This window comes from Palaemon carinicauda, unplaced genomic scaffold (assembly GCF_036898095.1).
Source record: "Palaemon carinicauda isolate YSFRI2023 unplaced genomic scaffold, ASM3689809v2 scaffold175, whole genome shotgun sequence".
NCBI classification, from domain to species: Eukaryota; Metazoa; Arthropoda; class Malacostraca; order Decapoda; family Palaemonidae; genus Palaemon; species Palaemon carinicauda.
The window spans coordinates 194,054-216,261 of NW_027169314.1; the positions used below are offsets into that span (position 1 = coordinate 194,054).

The 22,208-nt window shown below is 40.6% G+C and overlaps 1 long non-coding RNA gene across 1 annotated transcript in view; it reads left to right on the forward strand.

Annotated features, from left to right (window-relative positions):
- The first annotated feature begins 689 nt into the window (after positions 1-689).
- The window catches only part of LOC137635788 (uncharacterized), a 34,621-nt gene continuing 13,102 nt past the window's right edge, over positions 690-22,208 (forward strand). The window contains exons 1-2 of the long non-coding RNA XR_011042779.1: positions 690-757; positions 18,463-18,955. This is a non-coding gene — a long non-coding RNA (uncharacterized lncRNA). The remainder of the gene's footprint in view (positions 758-18,462; positions 18,956-22,208) is intronic.

Genomic DNA, 22,208 nt, shown 5'->3' on the forward strand with positions numbered 1-22,208 from the left:
ATTTTTTCTCAAATGTTAAGATAGAAAAAAATAATATATTATGTTTTGAATATATATTCTTAAACTCTTATAACGAAGAAATTACAAATACTGTTTAAGTTTCCCACACCATTCGTACATAAAAGTGGTATGAAATGACTGTCAGTTCAAAATTAATCATTTCGAAACTATGATATAGTAAATTTGGAAAGAAACGTATATGATATTAAAAAATATATTATTTATATCAAATCTTGTTATGGGGACTAAAATATAGTAAAATCAATGAATATAAAAGCTATTATGAAATAGCTGTCAGTTGAAAATTTTTTCCTAAACTATCATATAGTGATTTTGATGGAATCATATATAACAAAAAATATTATTTCATTACAAATATTATTAAGGGGATTAAATTGTATGAAAAGCAACGAATAATGAGCTAAAACGTAGTAAAATCAACTAATGAAATATAGAAGCTATTATGAAATGGCTGTCAGTTCAAAATTCATTTCTTTCATAAACTATGATATAGTGATTTTGATGGAATCATATATATATAAAATATATTTTTATTGAAAATAGTATTAAGGGAACTAAATTGTATAACAAGCAACGAGTAATGAGCTAAAATAGTATTAAAGTTTCGATATATTACTGGAACCAACAAATTCGAGTCACGTGATCCAGTGACGTCACATCTTTCCCATCTGTTGTCGACGTCGCTTCTGCTATGGTTGATCCCTGATTCTATTATTGTAATTCACCTGTAATTATCGTAAGTTGATTTGTATCCATGTGTATTTTAATCATGTTTTAATTCCAATTTGTAAATATCGTAGTATTTATGGCCAACGATCCTTATTTTGCCTTAAATTAGAGAAGGCTTCATCTTCGTCACTGGCAGCCATGTTGCCGTAGGTGGGTAATTGTGTATTCGATATATCAAAGAATTATACTTTATATATGTCTACTTGTACTAAATAAGTAATTTTGAATTGTTTTATAAGTTACGTTACGTAACCACATCCTATGGTAGTCTTGTATCGCGAATTTAGACAATTTCACAAGGGTGCTAATCTAACTGGTTTGGTATTCGAGTAAAATTTACGTAATTTTAGAAAAAAGTTTCATACAATGATTATTTATGTCTGGCGTATGAGGAAATAATTAGCTATTTTATTGATATGGAATTAAATCATTGGTCATGGTAAGCCTATGGCGTGTTATAAGTTCATGTAATATAGGTAGACATTTACAAGGACACCACCTAACCTAACCTAGGACCCATATCCTTACAGACTAAGAGGAAAGACTACGCCTCTGCTTCTCCCTCTCACACCCTAGACTGCTGCTTCCTTAGCTTATAATTAGCGTTTTAAAACTCGCTTCATAATTTTATTTCGAACCAACATTATTTGCTTAATTATAACACCCTTGCCAACGAAATACGTTCACCCTAGTTATTGCGTTTCGACTACCGTAACCAAAAGCTATGGCTTTGCGCTAGGCGTCGTCGTTAATTGCGCTCAAAATGCCTTAGAATAAACTGTATTTACTTGTATGATATTCAACTTTGGTAAAGTTTTACAAGTCTATACGGTATCATTTTGAACCAAAAATATGTTTTCCTGTAGCAAATAACGTGATTTAACCGAATTTGACCTACATTTCAACCACAAACAACAACCAGTTCGATTAACCTAAAGTACCCGAACTGGTGGTTGTTGATGTTGAAATGAAGGTGAAAACCAGTTAAGTCATGTTATTTACTAGAGGAAAACATACATTCTGTTTAAGTGTTTAGATAATTTTGAGTGGCACACGCTAACATTAGCAACGCTAGATGTAATGGGTCTTGTTCTGCCACTGGCTCGCTTCTCTAACATTAGCAATGTTACGCTAACATATATTTCTGAAATAATTAATTTCCGACAGGAACGAGTGTCATTTTCAAAGAGAACAGACCTGTTTCTATAGTCTTAACCTGTTAAGCGTCCCCCCTAGACCAGGTTGCCGCTAACGTACCGTCACCCTTTTTTTTTGCCCTGAGCGGTCATTTCACTAATGATAATTTTCAAAGTTAATAACATTTTTTTATGTTTATAATTCATATTTATAGTTAAAAGTAGAGATATTAATTAAATGGTGGAATAAAAAAAACAATTAATACTACTATTATTTCATTTCCAAAGGCTACGTAATACTGAATATTCTAATGGGTTCTTTTTATCTTCAATCGTAAATCTTACACCAGGATCAGCAATAAAAGCAAATCTCCCCCCGTCTCTCTCTCTCTCTCTCTCTCTCTCTCTCTCTCTCTCTCTCTCTCTCTCTCTCTCTCTCTCTCTCTTCTCCATATCATTTCCTGTATAGTTTTCATATTTGTTCGTCATACATTTGTACATTATTTATCCACTTTATCTCTCTCTCTCTCTCTCTCTCTCTCTCTCTCTCTCTCTCTCTCTCTCTCTCTCTCTCTCTCTCTCTCTCTCTCTCTCTCTCTCTCTCTCTCTCCTGTATAGTTTTGTGAATTTTTGCTCTCGGCATCGAAAGAAAACTGTTTCTTCGATATCCTCATCATTGGAGGATTCAGAACTAGTGCTCTCATTATCAAACAGGTTATCATTATCAAATTCCTCAACAAGAATATCATTTATTTCATCTAAAGATATAACCTTCACCTTTAGACCGCTCATTGTAAAAGGAACAACAAACAACCTTATCCGCATAAACGCCCGAAGCGCACTGAAAGGAAACCAGTTTTCTAACATCAAGCTACCTTCCGAAAAATAGTTGCCAGACATCATATAAGTTTCTGTTTATAGCCCCCATATGCTGGGAGTGTTGCCAAGTGGTGATCCTATACTTACTATACGAGTAAACGTATTATCACGAGACTGACGACTTGATAAAGGCAGTTAAAAGTCATGAACGGAATATGCAGTTGAAGGCGGTACCGAGTAGATCGTGGTGAACGGGTTATCACGTGGGTGACGCTTAACAGGTTAAGTAGTTTTGGAGCGTTTGTAGGGTGACGGCCAGATCCCGTAGAAAACGGGAATATTCTGAACTGTGGCCGTCATTCTAAAAACGATTTTGGCGGGAGAAGCTAACTTAAAAAACCCACCTAACCTCTGCTAAAAGCCGTATCCTTACCCAGGCGGGCTTCGCCCCCTGGACCCCCCCTTACACAACATATTTAAGATCCGTAGACCATTTCCAAACGGTTTTATTCAATACAAGATAACAGTCGGAGCGATAATAAGCAAATTAGGACGCTTGACCGTAGCGCTACAAACTACCCGTAGTTTTTTCCCCAGGTTACATTACCCTGTAATAAACCACAATAGAACCTCCACTTTTTATAGTGAGTTTTTTCCACCAGTCATCTTCATTAAAATAATTTTCCATTCCATTTTCTGTAGTCGATTGTAGTCGTTTCAATCGTACTAAGAAAATTCCTTACTTGTGTTTATTTGTATGATGTTATGCCAAATCAACACTAATTATTTATTGGTGCCGTACCCCTATAGGTTATTACGGTATCAGACAGTGTTTTCCATCAAAAACTTGAACTCACCCCAACACTTAGCATAGATTTCTAGCACCTTTTCATAGATAAATGCCTCGCCAAAGCTTTCACCTCGTAACTGTTTCTAATTTATAAAAATGTAGCACCTTTTCCCTTTCCTCGAGTATCTGAGTCCTTTACTTCGTCATAGTGGTCCCTCTTTAAGCAGAGTTAGCTCCCGTTATAATTTCTTTATTCTTTAAAATAGTCAATATAGTTAACTTGGCCATAGAGTATTCGAGAGCAACTTCCGAAGCATGTATTCCCATTTTGTGCTTAAAAATTATCAACTTTTTCAGTTTAATAGTTGTATGCATTGTTATACTGTATTTGATCACTTTCACTCATATTCTTCTTTTGACCCATTTTCAAGTACTAATGAATCAAAATCAATAAAGGATGCAAAACAAAGACAGCACGGTGTAACACGAAAGTTGAGGGAGATCGTTTGTTTACGTTCATCCAAAACACTGGCCAATGCGTAAAATTGCGTTCGGCTCCGGCACTGGTCGAGTACTGAATATTTGATAGAAAACTGGAATTTTTCACTTGTAAACCAATTTTCCAGAGCTTCAAGATGTTTGAATACCAAGGTTCTACTGTATCATTACTCCCATGTCCGGATAAGCAGGATATTTTAGCTTCGTGCTCCAGCTTCTGTTCAATCATAGTCTTGCTTCCATTTCTCATTGTCAGACTCAATATATCCAACTTGTTGCTGCCGCGACTTTTATTAGAATAATTAAAATAAGAGCTGTAATCGCATAATTTATTCCAATATCGTAAACCAAGTTTTTAAATATTAAACTTAGCCGGTGAATATATATATAGCTTACGTCTCCGATGGTCGACAGATTCCAAAAACTCGCGAGCGATCGCCATGAAGGTTGTCGGGTGTGCCCACCAGATACCGCATATACTTCTCAACCAAACCAGTTCTTCTCTGTCGGTGGTAGTGACAGCATTGGTTCCGCTCGCGCTTAACCTCAAGTTTCTACTGATTGGTGAAGTACTTGTTCATGGTTTTATGGCTTTCGTCGTGTTGGTTTATTCTCAAGCAATACGATCTTCAAAAGAAATGCTTTTGAAAGGAGAGAAAATTTTTTTTACCCTTGCTTTTTTAATCTCTCTCTGGATTTTCCATAGAGAAAAGATGGCCGACCCTTCCCTCAGTGTACGGAAGTGTGTTAAGGCTTTTAGTAATTATTTTATCACTTTATAAATTATTGTTGATATTTATAGATTTACCTCTATATATTTTATATCTCACCCGCCTTTATTAGGCCTCTTCGATTCCCTTTCCATTTATACTAAACACCGAGAAAATTTTATATTTTTGTTTAGAAGCGACCTATGCCTATTCTTTGTAGGCGGTACGGACTTGGAAAGCGAAGTTAAACAACGTTGAGCCCATTCAACTTTTATATTTGTTTAGATTGATGAGATGAATATTTTTAGAAAATATTTTAAAAAATTTATTCTTTGAATAGTCTTCGTGCTGTTTTCAAAGATGAACTAACGTTTGGATTGTTTATGCTACGCAGTTTGCGCTCTATCGTTACGATAGAGAAAGAGAGAATCACGGTTTCACTTTGCAGAAAGAGTAAATTGATTTTGACGTTTTGTTCATTCTTCTTACAAACTGAAGTTTATTAGATACTAATTTAAAGGAACATGTTAATTTTCAATTTCTTAGTCCTTTTAGTTTTTTCCTTTAGTCAAATAACCTTTTATTGACGAAGAGTGAGGGAGCCATTCTCTTGTGAGTGACAAGAGAGAGAGAGAGAAAGAGAGAACGATCCGATCTTTATTCTCGTCCCAAGTCTCTGTGCAAGGAGTTTGAGAGTGAGTAACGTTGTTCTCGATTCAGATATTTACTCTCGTCCCAAGTCTGTACGGGGAGAGAGGATAAAACGTTCTAGTTTTTATTCTCATCCCAAGGCACTATACGGTGAGAGATTGAAAACGTAGTCCTTAGTGAACTAGTTTTAGTCTCCTCCCCAGTCACTGATCTTTTTAACTTTATATATTTGTTTTATTCTATATATATGTATATGTTTATTAATTTTTGCATGTGTGTTTCATTTTGTACTAATGTGCTTACATTATACGACATATTTCGCAATTCTAACCTTTTGATTTAAGGGAGAATTGCGTGCTTCAGGTAGAAATCAGCTTTATTCATGTCTAATGTGAAATTATTAAAAAATGCAATATCAGTGAAGATAGTGCGAAAAACATGTTCAGCGTTGCTGAGGGTTCGTTTGTTCGTGCTTGTCACTTGCCTAGTCCGAGACCTCTTTCAGGCTCCCCTGCACCAGGGAGAAGGAATGTCGTAGGACCTAAGGGAGTGAGAGGTGTAAACCAACGAACAGACGTTCCCTCAAAGGTATCAGACGTGGCTCTTCAAGCACGTCCTTGCCATAAGACAGGAGAGACGAAGTTCTCCTTGTCTTCCGATGATTCGTCTCTTTAAAAACCTGGGCGAAAGGTTTCGAGACGGTTGAAACTTTAATTAGTTCCTTCAGAACAAGTTCAACGTCCTAGCTGTAGTCATCATGAGAGTCCCGTTCATAGCGATGACGTTCATGTACAGACGTTTCCGACGTCACAATCTATTCAGAGTGCGCAGTGTGACGTTCAGCTGCAGTCACCGCAGACTCGACGTGACGTTGATCGGTAGACACCGTAGACACGACATGACGTCGAGCGTCAGTCACCGTAGTCACGATATAGCATCGAGCAGCAGTCACCGCTGTTACTACGTGACGTTTGAACGTCAGCCACCGCAGTCACAGGTTGATCCGAAGTTGTGTTTTGCAAGATATGCTGTTAAAGCTTTCTTCTTTAATAGAAGCTTACGATCCTGTTCCTGTGCGAAAGGATCCTTTGCTTTTTGTACGTCACGGTTCTGGGATACGTGATTCAGGTCTTCAACCTTCTAAACGAGCTTTGTTACGTCATGCTGACGTTATCCCTAGTGTCAGCTTTGCTGTTAAACGAGATGCGGAGCATAAATCTCGATGTAACTTTGATCGACAGTCAGTTAAGTCGAGTCATAACTTTGATCAGCAGTCGCTGCAGTTCCTCCGAGACATTGAACGTCAGCCACCGCAGTCTCAGCGTGACGTTGAGCTTCAGACACTGCAGACATGACGTGACGTTGAGCGGTAGACTCCGTAGACACGACGTGACGTCGAGGGCCAGTCACCGTAGTCCCGATATAGCATCGAACAGCAGTCGCCGCTGTTACTACGTGACGTTTGAACGTCAGTCACTTCTGTCACGACGTGTAGTAGAATAAAATTCTCTGCAGTCACAACGTGACATCGACCCTCCAACTTTAACTTATGTTCATATACAAGTTGATGTAGCCTGTCAGGGTTTTCCTTCACGTCTTTCTGAATATAAATCTCCTTCTTGCAAGACTTTAGATTTATCAGATGATGTGCCTTCTGAAGAAGTTGATGCCCCCCTTTCAACCAATGTACCTTTGGGGATTCATTCAGAAGAGGAGTAACCTAGGGTTGTCCAACAATCCCTTGTTTTTAAAATTATGAATTTATTTAGTGAAATTTTGTCCTACTCGTTTTGTAAAGGCTGCTCCGCCGTTTGAGTTTACTCTTGGCATGACTTTCTTCGACTCCTACATTTACGAAGTCAGTTCTCTCTTGTTCTTCCAAGAGAGCCATGCTCTTACTGGGAGACTGGTTGGAATCCAGGAGAAGTTTAGGAAAATCTGCTTTTGATTTTCCTCCTTCTTAATTAGCTTCTCGCTCGAGCGTCTGGTGTGACGCAGGAGAAGTTCTCGGCTTGGGATTACCTGCCTCTGCCCAGGGAGACTTCTTAAGCCTAGTGGACTCTCCTCGTCGTTTAGCCATGAGACGCTCCAAGATTTTATGGTCTGCTTCAGAGCTAGACCATCTCCTGATAGGAGTTTTTTCGAGCGTTTGAAGTATTTATTTTTTTGGATTGGTCCCTGGGAGCCTTAAGTAAGAAGGTCTCTCCAGCTGACAATGTATTGCTGTACAAATTATGTCATGCATGAACAAGGCTATAAGGGATGGCTCCAATGAACTGGCAGCCACGTTCACTGCAGGAGTACTTAAGATGTAAGTGCGCTCAATGTGTTCATTGTCAAGACAAAGTTCACGATGAAGACTACCAAATCTGTCTTGGCAGCAGTAAGGGAAGGCGACTGGATGGTCTCTCTCGACCTTCAGGATGCATACTTCCACATCCCGATTCATCCAAACTTTCAACAATATCTGAGGTTTGTGGACGGGAAAGTAGTGTACCAATTTCGAGCACTGTGCTTCGGCCTCAGTCCTGCTCCTCTTGTTTTTACAAGGCTCTTGCAAAATGTAGCAAGCTTTCTACATTTTTTCAGGGATCAGAGCCTCCCTTTATTTTGACGACTGGCTAATCAGGGCGTCGTCATTAAATCGCTGTCTGGAGAACCTCAAATGGACATTAGACCTAACCAAGGAGCTAGGTCTCATAGTGAACGTAGAGAAGTCGTAACTTACAGTACTCCATCCCAGACTATTCTTTATTTGGGGATGGAGATACAGTGTCGAATTTTTTGGGCCTTTTCGTCTCCTACAAGAATGGAACAAGCTCTGTTAAAAGTCCGTCACTTGCAAGAGAAAAACAGTTGCTCTGTAAGAGTTTGAACGAGCCTCGTGGGAACTCTTTCATCGCTGGAGCAGTTTATCTCTCTGGGGAGACTCAACCTTTGCCCTCTCCAATTTCACCTAAACCATTGGAACAAGGAGAAGGGCTTAGAGAGTATCTCTATCCCAATCTCCAACTCAGTCTAGACATGTCTGACTTGGTGGGACAGCAACATCAGACTTCGAGAAGGTCTTTCTCTTGCGATCAAGAACCCAAACCATGTGTTGTATTCAGATGCATCGGATTTGGGTTAGGAAGCGCCACTGGACAGTCTGGAATGCTCGGGTCTTTGGTCCACGGATCAGAAGGAACTCCATTTAAGGCAAGTAACATCTCTCTTTTGACGAGATTTGTGCAAGGAGAAATGAATGTCTTAGCGGACTGCCTCAGCAGAAGAGGACAAGTCGTCTCCATGGAGTGGACGTTGCACAAGACTGTGTGCGAGAAGCTATGGATGACATGGGGTCAACCCACCATAGATCTTTTTGCGACTTCACTGACAAAGAGGCTTACGACTTACTGCTCTCCAGTTCCAGATCCAGAGGCAGCCCACATAGACGCTTTCCTGCTGGACTGGTCTCGCCTAGACATCTTTGCCTTCCCACCATTCTAGATCCTAGACAAGGTTCTTCAGAAGTTCGCCTCTCACGAAGGGACCAGGTTGAAGTTGGTTGCTCCCCTCTGGCCCGCGATTGACAGGTTCACAGAGGTACTTCTATGGCTAGTAGACATCCCAAGAAGTCTACCGTTGCGGATGGATCTCCTGCGTCAGCCTCACGCAAAGAGATTTCATCAAAGCCTCCCCACGCTTCGTCTACCTGCCTTCAGACTATCGAAAGACTCTCTTGAGCTCGAGGGTTTTCGAAGGAGGCAGCTAGAGCGATCGCGAGGGCTAGAAGATCCTCCACCATCAGGATTTATCTATCTAAATGGGAGGTTTTTAGAGACTGCTGCAAGTCCTCCTCTATTTCCTCTTCCAGTACCTCTGTAGCGCAGATTGCAGATTTTCTGCTTTATCTGAGAAATGGTCGCTCCCTTTCTGCATCTACCATTAAAGGCTACAGAAGCATGTTAGCTTCTGTTTTCAGGCATAGAAATTTGGATCTATCTAATAACAAAGATCTTCAAGACCTTCTTAAGTCTTTCGAGACTTCCAACGAGCGTCATATTTCTACTCCTGCTTGGAACTTGGACGTGGTCCTGCAGTTCCTTATGTCAGACAGGTTTGAACCGTTAAGTTCGGCCTCCCTGAAGGATCTTACCCTCAAGACACTTTTCTTGGTGAGCTTGGCTTCTGCGAAAAGGGTTAGTGAGATACATGCTTTTAGCAAGAATATCGGCTTCTCCGCAAATAAAGCAGTATGCTCTCTTCAGCTTGGGTTTTTGGCCAAAAATGATCTTCCGTCTCGTCCATGGCCTAAATCGTTTGAACTTCCCTGTCTATCTGAGATTGTTGGGAATGAAGTTGAAAGAGTGCTGTGCCCCGTTAGAGCTCTTAGTTTTATTTATCTAGAACTAAACTGCTGTGAGGTTTTTTTCAGAGGCCTTATGGTGCTCCGTTAAAAGCCCTCTTTGCCTATGTCGAAGAATGCGTTGTCTTATTTTATTAGACTTGATTAGAGAGGCACACTCATTTAAGTGAGAAGGATGGTAATTTACTTGATGTTAAGGCTCATGAAGTTAGAGCGGTAGCAACTTCAGTAGCATTTGAACAAAATAGATTCCTTAGAAGTATTATGTACGCGACCTTTTGGAGAGGCAAGTAGGTGTTCGCTTCATATTACTTGAAAGATGTCCAGACTCTTTATGAGGACTGCTACACGTTGGGACCATTCGTAGCAGCGAGTGCAGTAGTGGGTGAAGGTTCTACCACTACATTCCCTTAATCCCAATATCCTTTTAATCTTCTCTTGAAATTTTTAATCTTCTTTTGGGTTGTACGGGAGACTAAGAAGTCTTTCGCAATCTTTTGATTTGGCGGTTGGTCAAAATATTGTTTCTTTAGAGCGCCCAGATTAAGGGTATTGATGAGGTCCTGTTGTAGGGGTGTTCACCCTGATTATAACAGCTCCTAGAAGTCTTTCAGCATCCTGAGAGGATCGCTGGGCTTCATAAGGATAGCGAACTAATGAGTCAGAGTATTCATCAGAGTCAGCTTCCTTATCAGGTACCTGTACTTAAGTTTGTTTTTTGAATATTTGTCAAAAACTCTTAAGCATATATGCCTTTATTGTTTTAATACTGGTCTCTACCCACCACCATGGGTGTGAATCAGCTATATATATATTCACCGGCTAAGTTTAATATTTAAAAATTATATTTTCAATTTGAAATAAATTTTTGAATATACTTACCCGGTGAATATATATGATTAAAGGCCCAACCTTCCTCCCTGATAGAGACCCTACGGACTGAGAGGAACTGAACTTATGGAGAAGTATATGCGGTATCTGGCCGATAGTCGGCGCTGGTGGGCACACCCGGCAGCCTTCATGGCGATCGCTCGCGAGTTTTTGGAATCTGTCGACCGTCGGAGACGTAAGCTATATATATATTCACCGGGTAAGTATATTCAAAAATTTATTTTAAATTGAAAATATCATTTTTCACTCGTAAACCAATTTGCCAGAGCTTCGAGACGTTTGAATACCAAGGTTCTATTGTATCTCATAACTTCTATGTCCAGACAAGCAGAATATTTTGGCTTCGTGCTCCAGCTTCTGTTCAGTCATAGACTTGTCTTCCATTTCTCATTGTCAGACTCGATATATCCGACTTGTTGCTGCCGCGACTTTTATTGAAATGATAATTAAAATAAGAGCTGTAATTGCATAATATATTCCAATATCGTAAACCAAGTACTTTATAATATGAAGTATTGGGCCTTTTATTCAGTTTAAACAAGTAACTTACGACAGAAGACCCAACTATCAGTGTTTTTCTGAACTACCAGGTACGAGGAGGCTCCTATGGTATTATTACTTGCTAAGCTACAACCCTAGTTGGAAAAGCAGGATGCTATAAGCCCAGGGGCTCCAACGGGGAAAGTAGCTCAGTGAGGAAAGGAAAAAAGGAAAAATAAAATATTTCAAGAATAGCATCATTAAAATATTTCTTACATAAACTCTAAAAACTTTAATATAACAAGAGAGAAATTAGATAAAGTAGCGTGCCCGAGTGTACCCTCAAGCAAGAGAACTCTAACACAAGACAGTGGAAGACCATGGTACAGAGGCTATGGCACTACCCAAGACTAGACAACAATGGTTTGATTTTGGAGTGTTCTTCTCCTAGAAGAGCTGCCTACCATAGCTAAAGTCTCTCTTCTATCCTTACCAAGAGGAAAGTAGTCAGTGAACAATTACAGTGCAGTAGTTAACCCCTTGAGAGAAGGAGAATTGTTTGGTAATCTCAGGGTTGTCAGATGTATGAGGAGAGAGGAGAGACTAAAGAACATGCCAGACTATCCGATGTACTGTCTGGCCAGTCAAAAGACCCCATAACTCTCTAGTGGTAGTATGTGCTAAGTTTATAAAATCTCTTTACCTTCCTAAGGGTTTCTGCCAGTAATACTGTATATTGGATTAAAAATAGTATGTGTGCAAAGATCTATTTAATTATGCGAGTTACAATGTCCTAACTAATATGGCATTGTTCTATAATGATACCAAAATTTGCCCTTAGTTATAGAAGTTTATTATTTTAGATAATGCCACTTGTCTTACAACTCAGTTCTCAAAGGGTGAGGAAAGGAAATGAACTACAAGAGATGTTAAAAAATAATAGCATTAAAATAAATCTTTAATATAAACTATGAAGACTTCAATATAACGGGTGTCAGTCGCATTGACGAGTGACAATGTGACAGTAGACGCCTACATCAATAAGCAGGGAGAGACCTTGGTCAGTCCCTCTGCAAGTGGTGAGCTAGGTACACATTTTGACATCCAACAACACAGTATTATTGTCATATCTTATCATGTCAGTGTCAAACCCACGGAAGGGCATTATCGGTTGCCTCTGAGGTCCGGATCAGAGCAATGAGCTAGTGTATCCAGTCGTCGCCTTGCTTCGTGATGATTATGGACTGGATGCCTGGGGTGATTAATTTGTTTTTAGTTTTGCTAACGTTTCTTATCGGATATGGTTTGGTGGGATACCAGTTATTTCGTATAAAGATGGCAGAGGGGTTGATTTTAAGGTGCTAGTAATTTTCCAAGAGGACTTGTTTACTTCTGGGTCTACCTTATGCGCATGGCTTGATCTTGCCCAGACTGGTCCACAGTACTGTACTCCACATAGGAATAACCAAGTGGCAGGGTTCGGTTCCCCAGCTGGCGTCGGCAAATTTGCCGGAGAGGTTTTTCTGGTTGCTACTTGATTTTATCTTTAAAGGAAAGCGTTCCGACAGTGATGTCACCCAAGTAGACTGGGTAGGGGTGATTTTCCAGTTCTTTCCCACCCTATTTGATCTTTAGCTTCCTGTTTGCCTGGTGATTGTTCTGGTGGGAAACACACCTATGTTGTGAGGAGCCCCGTTTTGTAGTAGGTGGAGGTGGTAGTGAGGGCATTTGACAGTCTCTCTTCAATGCTGGTGAAGGAGTCTGATTGTGTGGAATTGCACAGGTCGTCTGCCATGTGTACCTGTGGATGTTTGGTACTGCGGCTGGTCATTTGTATAGATTTTGAATGGTATTGGCGCTAGCACTGACCCTTGTGGAAGGCCGTTGTTTTGTTTCTTGTCCTCCATCTGCTTTTTCTGCTATTCAGTTTTTCTGAACTCTCTATTTCTATTAGATGTCTTGGGGTTTGTATGGTTAGGAAAAATACAGTACAAATTGATTTAAAAATGGGTAATATTTTGTACGAAATTTACCTAAGGCATGTGTGATACTCATTTTAGTGTGTGCCTAAATTGGGAAGACCTCGTGTGGTGCACTGTGCATCACTGAAGGGTCATTGAGTCATTCTTTGACCTCTTGGCAATACTTGACCCACTTTTTTTTTTTTTCATTACTTTACTTCCTTTCCTGCTTCCTTTCTTCCATCCTGCTCTTCCCAGTTTAATTACTTGAATTTCCCCTGTAACATTTTTTATGCAACAAGGCTTCCTGTGCCCCAATGCCCTTACCCGGGGCTCTATTATCTATTTGTTCCGTAACTGAAATACAAACCACGCTATTTAATAAAGGTAATTACTTTCGGTGTAGCTGAAATGATGAGCCATTAGATTTTTAACGAGGGTTTACTACCCCACCGCTAGTTAGCGGGGGGGGGGGGGGGAGGGGGTAGCTTGCTACCTCCCCCCTCACACCTGCGCTTGAGCTCACTTGGCTCTCGGCTCGGGTGGCAGTCGGACGTGTCCGCTCTCACCCTCGTCGTATTGACAGCCATTGCTAATCTTTCTTTTTGCTTTTCCTTTGACATAGGGTGTGTGAAGTTGGCCTCTGCGATGCGTAAGTGTCCTGGATTACCTGACCGCCCTTATGGCACGTATATGTCGGCGGTCGAAACGGACCCCCACACCTTGTGTCCTTATTGCAGGGGCCAGCGGTGTGATAAAGATAATGTGTGTGGTGAGTGTAGGGAGTGGTCTACCTCCCAGTGGGAGAGGTTTTCCCGGCGCCGGAAGAAGTAGTCTAAACGGGATATTTCTCCCTCAAAGGTTTCTTTGAAAAGAGAAAATCCCAAGGACTTCTTCCGTAGCCCAAACCTCCTCCGAAGCTCCCACTCGATCGGTTTCTCCCGAGAAGCCGTCGAGTGGTATCGTAGGCCGTAGTTCTGTTGACCGATTTCGGGGTTTGGGAGAGGGAGTTTCCTCCCATAGCGAGGCAGCTCCTCCTCCTCCCCCGGGGGAGGATATTGATGTCACTGTGTCTAATAATGATTTGTTGCAGCTTTGGTCTTCCTTGGGGCTTTAGGGTTCGCCCTCCAAGGAAGCCCTGTTTGACATGATCAGGTTGGGAGCAGCTGTCAAACAATCGCCGACTTTAGCAGAGGTTGATCCTTTGTCTATTGTCGACGTTGTTGTGGCAGAGGCTTCCGATGAGTTATGTCAAACCTCTGCTCCTGCTGTTCCTGATGTTCCTGATGTAGCTGAAGGCTTAGTTACCCCCTCCGAACATACTTCGAGGGAAGAGCTAAGTCCAACGGTCTCTCCTGCCAGTGATTCTCCCCCTAGGGGGAGTTCACTAACAGAGACTCCTCTTCAGAGGACTGCTGACCCCACAGCCCCCAGAGGGTGTATAAGGCGTAAGGCCCGCCTTCCTCTTCGTCGTAGAGGTCTTCCTTCACCTCACAAGGGTGTTACCAACAAAGGTCCACCTTTACAGGGATCGCCACGATGGAATCTTGATAAGGCGGACTGGGATAAATTTCGTGAGCTAAGCGAAATTGAGGGGGATGCAGGACAGGTTGAAAATATCGATGATGCCATAGACTTACTGAATGGAACTCTCCATACAGCAGGAGTCAATTCAGTTCCCAAAACAACAGGGTTATTCAAACGACGACCAGTCCCGTGGTGGTCTTCAGAACTAATTGCCCTCCACAGAGCCACAAGAAGATCTCTAACACGATTCCGTAGACGCAGAACTGATGAGAATTTAATTATGTACAAGAAATGTAGAGCACAGTTCCGCCGTGCCATGAAAGAAGCAAGGCGTCAGTCATGGATATCTTTTGTTTCCTCCATTAACAGTAGAACACCACCATCTTTGTGTGGAGGAAAATAAAAAAGATAGCTGGCAAATTCACCCCCAACCCACCACCAGTGTTGAAGGTGAATGGCCAGTATGTAACTGAAGCAAATGATGTTAGCAATGCCCTGGCTAATCATTTTTCAAATGTATCCAGCAAGTGTGAAGGAGCCCCTGGTCACCAGTATAGGAGCACAGAAGAAAAGAAAATTTTAAATTTTGCAACAAGAAGGGAAGTCGTATAATTCTCCTTTCACTGAAAGAGAATTTGATTCCGCACTTGCTCATTGCAATGATACAGCCCCTGGACCCGATGGAATTCCATATGCAATGATTAAACACGTATATTTTAATACAAAGCTATTCATTTTAAGCATTAATAGAATATGGCATGATCATAGTTACCCAAGTGTTTGGGAAGTAGCCAATATTTTAGCCTTTTTAAAACCCGGTAAAGACAAGTTTTTAGCAGCAAACTATCGTCCTATTGCATTGACATCTTGTTTATGTAAAATCATGGAGAAGATGGTCAATGCAAGGCTGATGTGGTACCTTGAAAAGAAAGGTATTTTATCATCGATTCAATGTGGATTTTGAAAAATGCACTCAACGACTGATGCGTTGATACGACTTGAGTCATCTATTTGTGAAGCCTTTGCTTCTAAACAGCACCATGTTACAGTATTTTTTGACCTTGAAAAGGCATATGATACCACATGGAGATATGGTATACTTAAAACCATTCATGAATTGGGATTGAGAGGAGAGCTGCCACTATTTATTCAGGCATTTCTTTCACGTAGAGTTTTTCAAGTGAGAGTTGGGGAAACTATCAGAGAGTAAGTGCCAGGAAGGAGGAGTTCCTCAGGGTAGTGTGCTGAGTGTAACCCTTTTTGCACTAGCAATTTATGGGATATCCTCAGCCATTCCCCAGGATGTTCTCTCAACATTATTTGTGGATGATCTCTCAATATCATTTGCTGGCACTAGAATGGCAATGGTTGAGAGAAAAATCCAACACTCAATTGATAAAATTATCCAGTGGGCTGACATGAATGGATTTAAGTTCTCGACAAGTAAAACTAGCATTGTCCATTTTTGTCGTATCCGGGGAGTACATCCAGACCCGGATATATACAGTACATTAAAGGTCAACGGATACCATGTGCAAGTGAAGCTAAATTTTTAGGTTTGATATTTGATTGTAGACTTACATGGGTTTCTCACTTAAAAGCGTTAAAAGCAAAATGTCTCGAGGCTCTGAATATCTTGAAAGTATTGTCCCATACATCATGGGGGGCAGACCGCAATACTATTTTAAAATTAAACGGCCTTGATTTTTTCCAAAATTAGTTATGGATGTGAAATATACTCTTCAGCCACCCCAAGGCGGTTAAAAATATTAGACTCGATACATCATGCAGGTATTAGATTGTCCACAGGAGCTTTTAAAACCTTGCCTATCCCAAGTCTCCTTGTTGATGCTGGAGAGTTACCTCTAGACCTTTAGACCTTTACCGAATGTCTTTCATTATTTGGTATTGGTTTAGATTTCAAAGACTCCCTAACTCTCTAGCCTTTCAGACTGCGAGCCTTGTAAGACACGCATCATACTTTGAGTTGCACCCAAAATCTCCTCAACCTTATGGCTTTTGGGTGAAACGATTATTAAACAGTCTGGATATAATTAGAAGTAAGGTGCTTCCATTCAAGGTATCATCAACGCCTCCATGGAAATTACCAGAGATATCTTTTTGTAAATATTTTATTGGAGATAAGAAGAATATGTCAGACCTAGAAGCCAAGTCTCTTTTTAATGAACATGTTAAAGAACATACAGGATCAACTTTTATCTATACTGATGGCTCCAAATCTGATGCTGGCGTTGGATTTGGAGTACATAGTAATGGTTTCAATTGTAGAGGTGCACTTCCTCTGACCGCTTCCATATTTACTGCCAAACTCTATGGCATATTAACCGCTATTGAGAAAATAGTGTTGGAGAAGGAGGGGTAATTTTATAATTTTTAGTGATGCTAGGGCTGTCCTTCAAGCTATGGAAGTTTTTAATTCTAATAACCCTCTAGTTTTAAAGATTTTAGAATGGCTTTTTATTATTGGACGGAGAGGTATAACAGTTCGATTTTGTTGGGTTCCAGCACATGTAGGTGTGTGTGGGAATGAGAAGGCAGATTCACTGGCTAAGAAGGCTGCATCCGAGTTGCTGCCAAGAAGGTATCCCATTCCCTGTAATGATTTCTTACCTGACATCAAGAAATTGGTTTGCAATAAATGGCAACAGTAATGGGATAGCCTAGATGGGAATAAAATGCAAGAGGTAACAAATGTCATATCTCCTTGGAGGTATGATATGATGCCCCGAAAATAGGAGACGTCTCTGTCGTCTCCGTATCGGTCACACTCGGTTGACACGAGTTTCTGCTGAAGGGCCAACACCAACCGTATTGTGAGGACTGTTTAGTACCTCTAACAGTGAGGCATTTGTTGACCGAATGCCCCCAATTATAACAACTTAAGGAATAGATATTTGTTTGAGGCTCGAGGTGAGGGTGGCAGGTTCATCCTTGCCAAGATTCTTAGAAATGATGTTTCCTATGCAAGTGGTGGCATTTTTAGATTTATTTCAGAAGCAGGTCTTCTGAAAATTATTTAATTTTTATGACATTTAACTTTTATGATTTTAATTAAATACTCTTACTTTTTATTTTATTTTATTTTTTATTTTTGTATACAAATTAAATGTTACCGGCGTCAATGACCTTAGATGTCAGGATGCCTGAAAACTTTAAATCAATCAATCAATCGTCATTTCAGCTACGCCAAAAGTAATTACCCATATTAAATAGCTAAGGTTTGTATAGTTAGGAAAAATACAAATTACCTACGAATTTGTCATATTTGTTCTGGTTTGAATGTATAAAATCTTATTATAGTTGCCTTATTGTCAAGTAAACATCCAAAAGTAGAATTATTATTGAACTTGAAGCTAGCATTCCCAAAAGAATTATCGTAGTTTTTAATTTATTTCTTATTAAATTCCATTGACAGTAAGCAAACTCATTCAGGTCATGAACGTTAGATTGTAAGCATGAATTAGCTCTTAACACTAAATGGTATAGGTAGTGTTCTTTATAATGTAATTTTTGTGGAAGGACTTTATAGATTAGCTTTTTTTTTTTCTCCAAAGTGAACTGCAAGTTAGCATTCACATTAAAGAGTTCTGATTTGAAAAGTATAGGCAAGTTGTCTTAAGAGTCTTTAAGTAATTATAAAGTACTGTACTTTAGTGTACAGTAGTCTGTTATAAGATAAAAGTATAAATTTTAAACAAGGGTAATAATAGTGAACAATAATTTTATCTTCATATAAAGAAACTCTCCAACAGTAAAGTAATGTGAAAAATTGTCTTTTGATATATGTTTCTGATTAAAGTATCTTAATCATTTGATGACACATTTTGTGAAATTATATGAAGTCTTGATTTTCTTGACTAATTTCTATCTTGGTTTTCAGGTGTTGGTTACCAGCAAAGTTCTTGATTTTATGCTAGGGTATATTGTACATTGTTTACCTGAAAGGTACCACCAGTAAGAAATGGAGAGGTGTGAACATTGGACCAGAAGAGGGTTCCCATTCTCATTCTGTCTGACAGAAGGTGTGGTGGGACCTCGTTACCTGTTCGTAAATTAATCCCCTATGAAAGACGAGGATACCACAGAAATGAGGACAGTTACTTGGCATCTACTCGTTCCCTTACTGCAGATACCTCCGTGGTCACCAAGGCGACCAGAGGAAGCAGCAGGGCCTACCGGAACTACGTCGCAATCGCTCGGCATTCATTCCTACATCGTAGTCTTCAATGCCCAAAGCATTAAATCGACAGTAATTTGGTCCAGAGAAGATGGCCGTCTTTTGTGTACAGAACATCACGGGCAGTAAACCTTACTGAATTCTTGCTTAGCCGTTGATGAAGAAATTTAGTAGTTCTGAAAATGGTTGTATGGAGGTGAGATATTTTCCAATTTTTTTTTTATTTTATTCATAGAGTTTTATGTTTTCTGTTTTCTGAAGATGGGACAAAGGTTTGTCCAACAAACTTATCAAAATTTATGATTTTTTTTTTATTGTTGCAGACTTTTCCTTTGTATTTTCAAGTAGTGCTTTTTGATTTATAAAAAGAACCTAAGGAATTAGTGTTAGAGTTTTCCAATTTACTGCTTGCCTTATTTGACGTGATTTGTCGCATGAATTATGATAAATTAGAGCTAAAGATTAATAGATTGACATGACAAACTTTTAAACAACTTGGTATTCATGGTTTTCAATTGTCTAAAGGTTTCTGACAGGCAAGATTCTCCAATATTTCAGAATTGGTTTTGTTTCGTGGTACCATGTCTTTTTTTATTATAAACATGAATGGAGACTAATAGGGATATGAATTGACCGGTCAAACAATTTGTGTGCAAAGAGTTTCGTGTAATATACTTTTTTCAATATTAATCTTACCCGATAATCATGTAGCTGTCAACTCTGTTGCCGACAGAAATCTACGGTCGGGATACGCCAGCGATCGCTATACAGGTGGGGGTGAACACAACAGCGCCATCTGTGGTCAGGTACTCCTGTACTTCTTGTCAACACCACCTCAATTTTTCCTCTGTCGTGCCTCCGGCTAGACCTACATGGATACGCTGTTGATTCTGGAGTTATTGCTCACGATTTGGTGATGTATTTGCTCTAGAGTTTAGCCTTCGCTATTCAGGAAGCTTTATCATTAGCTTAGCAAGTTTTTGGAATTAATTTGATTTAATTTTTGATTTAATTTTGGTGACGAAGAGAGTATGAACTCTCTTTCACTTTTAATGGCCGACCCTTCCCTTAGACGGAAGTGTTGGTGTTGAAGAGAGTATAGACTCTCTTTCTTAATTTTGCTTAACAAAAGTTATAGATTTATTTTATATCTCCGCCTTTTATAGGCCTCTTCGATTAACTTCCTTTTATTATAAACTTATTAAAATTAATTTTTATATTTGTTTATATTCGACCTTTCCTAATAGTAGGCGGTCTTTTCTTGGAACCGAAGTTAATTAACATTGAGCCCGTCATTTCGTTTTTACCTGTTAACATATTATGCTATTTTAATGTTTTTGAAAGAATTTCTTTGATAGTCTCGTACTGTTTTCAAAGTTGAACTAACGTTTTGTTTTGTCTCTGCAGTTGTTGACGTTCAGAACGTTCAACTTGCGCTCTATCGTTACGATAGAGAGAGAGTATTCACGGTGTCACGTTGCAGTAAGAGTAAACCGATTCTAGCGTTTTGTTCATTCTTTCTTAGCTTAAATGGTTTTAATTCTAATAAAGGAACTTTTTATTTGGGAAATCTTTCAGTTTTTTTCCTTTAACAATAATATGTTTTAACGATATATATAATTGGGCTCATCTCTCAGGTTCTAAGTCAAGAGAGAGAGAGAGAGAGAGAGAGAGAGATAGAGACGGAGGGAGAGAGAGGAGGATAAAAGTTTCGTTCAAGCGGGTAACGTTGTTATCGTTTTTGCTCTTCTCCCTAGTCTCTTTAGGGGAAGAAGGTAAACGTTTCTAGAGTTTTATTCTTGTTCCCAGGCTTTATGCGGTGAGAGATTTTAAACATAGTTTATTTGATCTAGTGTTTAGTCTCTTTTCCAGCCACTGAATTATTTATCTTTCATTATGTTTTTCTGTTACATTGTAATACTGTTTTCGCAATTACTAACTTTTAATGAAGGATAGAATTGCGTGTTTCAGGTACAAACCACTTAAAGTTTCGAGTTCAGTGAAATAAGTGCAAACAGAAAATCAAAAGTGATAAAGTGATAAGCGCAAAGTGTAACAGTGTTGCGTTCGAGGGTTCGTCTGTTCGTGCCAGTTGTTCGCCTAGTCTGGGACCTCTTACAAGCTCCCAAGCCAGGGGAGAAGTAACGTCGAAGGACTTATGGGTTCATCAGGCCTTGATCGACGAACAGACGTTTCCCTCCGTGGTTTCGGGTGTAACCAACTCACGTAGCCGACGTGATCACCCCACCCACACAAAGACGAGAGAGCCCATTTATTCCTCGTCTGCGGAAGAGGTTTCTCGCAGAAACCATGGACCAAATCTTGCAGCTTTTAAGTGCAAGTCGGTCCCTTCCGCACAAGTCCAACTCCTAGGTGGAGCCATTAGCTGGGTCAGTTCGGACTTGCTGCAGTACGACAACTGCACACCTCCCAGAGAGGCAAGGTGGTACCGCAACAGGCAGTAACTCCGTCTGTTGCCGCACCAGCTGTTTTAGACCCTCAGTCTCAACGGACAGTAGCTCCGTTTGTTGTCTTTCTTAGACTCTAGTGGTCTAGGCTGCAGACAATGCAGTCTCAGCTTGCGGTGTTGATGCAGGAGTTTCAGGCAGAGAAGGTTAACACACCTCCTCCTGCGAGCGCTCCTCCACCTCGGCGCAGTCCACCCTGCCAGACGTATGATGTTGAGGCTCCTCCTGCCTCCATGCGTGAGCTGTCGCATTGGGAGTTGCCAGGTACCAGCGCTATGCAGCAACCTCCACTTTCCTTGAGGCAGGAGCCTCTTGCTATGCGGCAACCTCCTCAACCCTTGAGGCAGGAGCCTCAACTCTTGAGGCAAGAGCCTCAACTCTTGAGGCAAGAACCTCAACTCTTGAGGCAAGAACCTCAACTCTTGAGGCAAGAACCTCAACTCTTGAGGCAAGAGCCTCAACTCTTGAGGCAAGAGCCTCAACTCACCTCCTCTTCCCTTGAGGCAGGAGCCTCATGCGTTGCGGCAACCTCCTCAACCCTTGAGGCAGGAGCCTCAACTCTTGAGGCAAGAGCCTCAACTCTTGAGGCAAGAACCTCAACTCTTGAGGCAAGAGCCTCAACGCTTGAGGCAAGAGCCTCAACGCTTGAGGCAAGAACCTCAACTCTTGAGGCAAGAGCCTCAACTCTTGAGGCAAGAGCCTCAACTCTTGAGGCAAGAACCTCAACTCTTGAGGCAAGAACCTCAACTCTTGAGGCAAGAACCTCAACTCTTGAGGCAAGAGCCTCAACTCTTGAGGCAAGAACCTCAACTCTTGAGGCAAGAGCCTCACCTCACCTCCTCTTCCCTTGAGGCAGGAGCCTCATGCGTTGCGGCAACCTCCTCCATCCTTGAGGCAGCAGGCTCATGCGTTGCAGCAACCTCCACCATCCTTGAGGCAGCAGCCTCAGGCTATGCGGCATCCTCCTCAACCCATGAGGCA